Below are 7,825 nucleotides of genomic sequence, written 5' to 3'. Positions count from 1 at the left end.
CATTTACATAACTCGAAATCCTCCTACAAGGCATAAAATACACAATTATTACAGAATACTAGCGATTAAAGCTCAAACTCAATTAAAGTGCAGTAGATTTTGATGAAGTTGGATGAGTGATTCTCACTTTAGAAGCTTAAGTTAAAAATGTTGACTGAGGTTTAGGTTTTGTGAAAAGACCATAGAACGGTGTTTTGATGGCTTCGATAGGTTCACATCGTGATTTTGGACTTGTGCGTATGCCCGGAATCGCATTCGAAGGTCCGTAGGTTGATTTGTGTTGTTTTGCCAAAATTGGCAATTTGAGGTTTAGAAGTTTTACTGTAGGTTGACTTCATAGCTATCATGTTTGGATTTCTGTTTCGGAACTTGGAATAGGTTTGTTTTGCTACTTGGAACTTGTCTGCAAAGTTTGGCGTCGTTCCAAGTTGATTTGTTAGGAATCAGACGCATGATTGTGAATTTAGAAGTTCTTGCATTTCATTGTAGATTTCATATGTTTTGAGGTCCGATTCATGATTTCGGATGATATTTTGATGATTTTATCACGTGAGCAAGTTCGTATTATGTTTTTAGACTTGTGTTGATGTTTGGTTTGGAGTCCCGAGGGCTCGGGTGAGTCTCGGACGAGTTTCAGAGAGTTTATAGAAGGTTCAGATTTTGATGGTGTTTCTGATCTCGCATTGGCAAGAAATATGTTGCATTTGTGACTCTCGCATTTGCGGGTTTTTCTTCGCTTTTGAAAATTACACTATGGCCTGAAGAGTTCGCATTTGCGAACTCCCCATCACATTTGTGATAATGGCCTGGGCTGGGGAGGGATCGCTTTTGCGACCAGGTGGTCGCTTTTACGAAATTATTTTGCGATATGTCCAAAGTTTGCATTTGCGAACAAATTGCAATGACAGAAGGACTGTTAGAGTTTCTCTTTTGTGAATCATTCTTCACATTGCGGGGTTCACATTTGCGAACCCTAGGTCGTATTTGCGACACCATCAACTGGACATAAAAGCTGAAGGACGTGAGTTTCGTCTCATTTTCATATTTTGGAACCCTAGACTCGGTGGGAGGCGATTTTGAAGAGGGAATTTCATCTACAAACATTGGGTAAGTGATTTTATTCAATTTCCAACTATTTTACATGATTGTAGATGAGATTTAACATCAAATTTGTAAGAATCAAAGTGAAAATTTGAGAAAATTTGTCTAAGTTTTTTAAAAAAATGAGAATTTGAGTTTCGAGAGTCGATTTGGACTCGGATCTTGTAAAAAAACACATATATGGACTAGTGGGGTTACGGTTAGTCAGAATCTACCCTTGGACCCGGGTTTTGACCAGGTGGGCCCGAGTGTTGCATCCCATATTTTCGTACATGAGAGTACGTCGTAAGTCAATTGATGTAAGCTCAGAAATGAGATTATATTTGAAAGTACATAAAGTAAGTTAATCATGTTCCCTTAGAGGTTAAAAATATTTAAGATCATGAATAACAAGTACCAAGAGGGTTGGAAGGCTTAGAAGCTAAACGAATCGAAGAAGATAAGTTTAGTCGAAAGTCTACAAGTTGGGAATGTTATAACATATACTTTTGGGGTTAGACTAGGGTGCTTAACATGATAAGAAGGTTATGTTATGAGTTAGTTTAGTCATATGATAGTCGTGTTTACGTTTGAAGTCAAGCGAGTTGTGAAACAAAAGTTGGCAAAGGTCATCACAAGTTACATTCATAATGTGCTGAAAATTAGGTCAAATGTAAAAGAGATTTTCTCTCAATATAATAAGAATTATGGGGTGATCCACATATCAAATTGAAGATCTACGAGTCTAGTTTCTAACGCATTAAACCATTTGTCTATACGACATCGGTAGAGAGATGTTCGCAAGATTGCGCAAGCAGCTCCCTATGGGACCCACTTAGGCGGTTGAGATATCTTGATATATATGTGACGCCTACATCCCCATTTTAGTGCATTAGTTTTCACTCTCATCAGACCCTAGACACCTAAAAACATTCTCTCAAAGTTCTCTCATGATCCAATACCCAAACCAAGGGCAAACAACATGAATCAAGTGTCGGGAATCCCGCGGCGCTAGTGACTTTCTTGTTTCTCTTGTGGTTGCTGATTTTGGTGTTGTTCCAGCTCGTGTGGGGAGTTGTTTAAAGTGTTTTAAGTTCTGTAAAATACTCTCCCAAGGTTTTCGTATCAACTCTAGGAGGACTGTCAACCTGTCTATCGGGACCTGCGTACATGAAATTCAATGTCCCCAAGCAAAAGGGACGTTAGTACGAATAAAGTACCGAGTATGTAAGGCAGGAAAGCATAAATAAGAATAGTAATGTGAAGAGAGACAGATAAGATACAACCTGTAACATCTGAGTACCTATGAGGGATATTGACATGAAATGCATGATACATATATACACATAAACTTTTAAAAATATTCGCCTTTGTGGGCATCATCACAATCATCATATCGTACCCGGCCATAATAGGCTCGGTAAAAATGTACCCGGCCATTATCAGGCTCGGTAGAATCGTACCCGGCCACGTGGAGCTCGGTAAACCCAATTGATCAGTGGTTGCACAATAGGTGCCGTACTCGGCCGACTATAGTGTGGCTCGGTAGGCTAAAATATATACCTATATATAATGCATCCTGGACTCATGGAATCGCGTTCTAAACCTTTCGGAGTGACGTAAGGTCGTCGCACCTTTGATTAACATTATGGACATCCATACCATCAATATGAACCTCAATAGGATTCAAGGATCATACATACTTCCTTAAATTAACTCTATAAGGAAAGAACAACATGGACAACCTTAGTTGCTAGGAGTAGATCCGTTATGAAATAGCTTATCGCTTATCTTCATTTCACTTTAGATCATGCCAAAAGAAAGAAGGAAGTACCTTAACAAACCTTTGCAATCTTCTTTCCAATCGTCAACCAATCTCAATATGATCTTCTTACGTCTACAATGAGTAAACCGACTTCGTCGTCATCATGAAAGCATTGTAACTCTCATATTTCGAAACCAATATTCTACAAGAAAATGGACAGAAACTTCCTTGTTTTTACTACATCCCATAAGCTACTAAAAGTCACCAAACAAACCAAACAACAATCAGTAGCTATATGGAAAACAACCAGCACAATAACACATCGAGCGGCAAGCTCGGTTCATGTCTAATAATACTATAATTTCAATTCTTTCTCTCTTATTTATATTCAGGAAAATATTTATAATAACAACACATTATACTCAGGTTATTCCATAAATTTTCCAGCCATAAAACGCTGCAAGAACACCTCCCAAACAGTCCAACAATCAACCAACATTACTAACAAGTCTTTCGATCGATATCTCCAAATTCTAGCTTTAACGACTTAGCCATAACTTGGATAAGCTTAAATACATGTAGAGTAAGAGGTTACTTACCTTTAAACAGATACAACAACTCCAATTTTAGCTTACTTCATCACAAAATATCCTTCCAACGCAGCCACAAGAAAAAAGAAGCGAAACTAGCAATCAATTCGGGTTTATCGGTACTAGAATCACTTTAGAAGACTTGTAGGCTATCAGCTCAGCGGAATGTGTTGGCACACTCCACTTGCTCCGGAGTTGCCTATTTTATCAGTATGCTTTGGACATGTATTGATTGGTATGGAAGGGGCATGTCCCGACCTTTATGATGTTTATGTACTCTTAGAGGCTTATAGACAGATGTAATGTATATGGATACTTGTATGGCCTTTTTGGCCTATGTTTTGAGTGTACAAATGATCATGTCCGCCTTATTGACACGTATGTCACATGTATAAGTTTGTATATCATGTTGGGTCGTCATATGTCAAGTATTCCCTTACGTTTTATTCTGGTTATCTCATGACGGCCTTTCTGGATCATTTACCCATGATAGTACGATAAGGAATGTATGTAACGTTGGTACTCGATTGAGTAAGGCATCGAGTGCCCGTCGCGGCCCTTCGGTTTGGGTCATGACAAACTTGGTATCAGAGTAGTTCTGTCCTACGTGGTCTACAAGTCGTGTCTAGTAGAGTCTTGTTTATGGGTGTGTTGTGTACCACACTTATAAGCAAGAGGATACAATACATTTAGGACTGTCACTATTCTTCTTACTCTAGATTGTGTGGTAGAGCTCAGTTGTAAGAATTCAAACTCCTAAATTCTATTTTATTCACAATGCAACGATACCTACATCCAGAAAGACAGTTAGTTAGATATTGAATGTGGTTGTGGAAGAGTTGAGTCAGAGGGACTTGATTTTGCATCATGCTTATGATGAGTAAATGTGAGGTCTCCAGTAGATCTTGTGTGTACTTAGACGTGTAAGCTTCTTGATAAGGAGCCCTAAGGTATGAATATGTATCCACCCATATGGTAAAAAGAAATAAGAGAATCAGAAGGTAGATACAAGTATCAATAGGTAACGGAAGCAAGGTGAAGAAGGGTATGAGGTACCCCGTTAGTGAAGATTATCAGTATTTACAATTTAGGCAGAGAAATATAAGCATTCTAAGTTACCTTCGACAGTAATAGAGGTATGTAAAATTGGTCAAACCCGTCTTAGTTATGCCATCTGGGAGCTAATAGATAAAAATTAAGAGAACGATGGGATATCAGGATCCAACTGGGGTTAGCCAAAATGGTGGATGGATTGTTAGGTTAGCTGACATTTTCGAAAAATATTGCAAACATGGTAATATTTCTCCTTGTGAGACGCCCATGTGGTGCACTCTAGAATAGTATAGTCAGATATGAATACTAGAATGTTCAAAAAATTTAGAAGATAGGCATTAGAATCCTAGAAGGGATAAATATTTACCTTAGTATGGCTCCCGTCCCTAGTAAATAGAGAATGTTAGGCGGCCTGAAAAGCCACTGAGATGGTGCAAGGGGATCTAAAAGCAAAAGAATGTTTTGTTAAAGTTTTTAGAATAAAATGATAGACATAAATATTAGCAGGAGAATAAAAAGGGAGTAAATGAAGCATTATGAGTAAGATCTGATAAATGGGTGATAACGGTAAATCAAAATATGATAGGATGACAGAGTCTATATCAGTGAAGGAAAGTACAAGAGAAGACAGACCTTGAGACAATAAAACAGTATAAGCCATAAGGTCATACCCTCATTTTGAGAAATGAGTTTGTGACTCCAACGTGATTACCTGAAGGCTAAGATAGACCCCCCGGAGTAATAGAAATTAGTATGGGCTAGTAAACAAGATAAAAGAAATCGAACATGAATTAGGTACCGAAGGATTTGATAATATTCAACATCGTGAGAATTTCAGAGATCACGTTCCACCAAAAATAGAATGAACAACGGAAGAATAACCTTTAAAGGTCGTTCAGGAAGACGCTTCCCTAAAGTAAGCAATGTGAGCAGAGTTAAGCTTAAGGGACTAAGTGTGCCAGTTACACTAGGTATCACCCACGTGCGTAAGAAATTCATTTATCCTTGGTACATAAGGGCTACTGCAAGGCGAGTAAGAATCAGTGAAGATGTGAAAAGATGCCAAAGATTAAGAGGTAACTATGAATAGTAAAGGAAGAATGTGGTATAAAGGCAAAAGGAATGAGATTGAATTTACTCAGATCCGATAGATATGTCACGACTCATGAACGATATGCAAGCACGATGCTGGTAAGAGGCAGTAAGGGTTCCCGGCAAGGATGTTTATTGGTAAATAAGTGTGAATGGACACTTGATACATAAGGATCCAGTGCGAGAGGTAAGTTAAGACAAAGGAAATAACCCAAGAGGGGTTACACAGTATATAGATATGAGAATGGACCAACGAGTAGTCTATAGTTGATTGAGGAAGAGCCTAGTAATGGCTAGACAAGAGGTCACAAATAAATCAACAGATCATGCAAGATAAACATAGTGAACCCCAACATAGGGAATTCAGTCTTGCAGAAACGAGATCGCAATCCTTGAGAAATATTTAGATAGGAGTTGGGGTAGTTAAAGGTACCGTATAAGTGTTACAGAAATACGAGAGAGTGCCACTAGGGAGACAATCAAAATTTGAGTTCAGAAGTAACCCTGCGAGCACAAGGGCACGAAGGTATGTAACTAAGGATATTTATAGGCGAGTATGTACATCGAAAACTTTGCCGGGTATAAGATGTACTAAGCTCACAGTTTTACAGGAGTCAGAGTGTCTCCCCTAAGTATTACCATGAAAGACTAGCTGAGAAAATAAGGAAGAAGGATTCAACCTAAGCATAGTGACCTAAAGAAGAAATGATCTTGTAACAGCATTCTCACTACAACATCGTAAGCACTCTATAAAAAAATGGCATCTACTGTGACTAATGAACGGGAAATAAAATCAAAAGTAATATTCGAGATCATATGGGTTGCATGTAATTCCAATATGTGTGGGCACTAAGCTAAGCCAAGTATTCATGCAAAAAGTGGCAGAACAACTAGGAAAAGTAATTGCTTACATTTAAAGACAACTGAGAAGGCACGAAAGGAAATCTGTGGTGCTAGCAAGTTAAAGGAAGGTTGCAAGTAGTATAAATAGATCTGTGTAGGTCGCAAGCTAAAGTATCATAGAGCGATAAAATTTTAGGTATATAAGATTAAAGATAAGAAAATGTGAGTGAGAAGGTGACAAGAATAGGTAAGGCCTCGGAATTAAGCCCATCAAAGCAAGAGAGCTAATGGTTACCGTAAGTTATAGAAAGCTCAGTATAGCCTGAATGAACTCAAAGGGTTCTAAAACTAGGTGCATTTAGAAGAGATGGAATGTTGACCTGGTAGTAGAATGAGAGTGTAATTGTGATAGATTAGAGGATGACATTTAGGCCTTTGATTGAGTAATGATTTAAAGAAAAAAGTTTTCATAAATTGCACGGTAAGATGAATCACATTGGGATTCTATGAAATACTGTTATTGAAGTATAGTGTCTTCCCTAGGTGGATCATGTAAATCACTTCAAATGTTCCCCGATGAGACGTGAACCCTAGTGACAATGTATTACGTAAGAGTTTTCAAGTTATCAGTGGTAGATTATGGATCAACATTAAGGTGAATCAGCAATGGATGGATAAAAGTTACAAAGTTTGAGATGAGATTAGGCTGTCAGTTTTAAGATGAACAGTAAATAGGAAACATTAAAGGACTTAGATTTATACATATAGGATAAGCAGAGAGAGAGTAACTTGGAGTTGGGTAGCAGAACTCGATAATAATAAATCAAAGTAAGTGTTATGGTATAGTATAACCTACTTAGATATAGTAAATCCATAAGCATAGATAACGAAGGATATGAAACAAGATATAGCAATAGTCGTAAGTTCAACAAAGTACCAAGCGAAGGACTTCAGTACACCTATATATGCCTAGAGGGACAACTTGTCATAGTTCTGTAAATGTTCACAAAGTGAGGCCTAGAGATTGGCTAAAAGTTGGAGGAAAAAGGAGAGAAGAGTCGCACAGGAACACATACAAGGTCAGAGTCGTACAGGCTACATGACAGAAGATAGCAATATTTACGAGATTGGAAGAATTCCGACCACAAGTCGTGGTGTGAGAAAGATTCCTAAGGGGGGATGCCCTGGCCTTTGGATTTATTCACAGAAAAGTTTCCTAGATAGCAAGGACAATATTAAAGTATTTGTAAGAGCTATAGGTTATGAGAGTGATAAGTGCATCAGTCAACATTCGAGGAGGAATGTTCCAAAGGGGGGGAATGATGTTACACCCCATGTATTCGTACGTGAGAGTACGTCGTAAGTCAATTGATATAAGCTCAGAAATGAGATTATATTTTAA

The sequence above is a fragment of the Nicotiana tabacum genome, chromosome 14 (genome assembly GCF_000715075.1).
Source record: "Nicotiana tabacum cultivar K326 chromosome 14, ASM71507v2, whole genome shotgun sequence".
NCBI classification, from domain to species: Eukaryota; Viridiplantae; Streptophyta; class Magnoliopsida; order Solanales; family Solanaceae; genus Nicotiana; species Nicotiana tabacum.
This window is presented reverse-complemented; position numbering follows the sequence as displayed.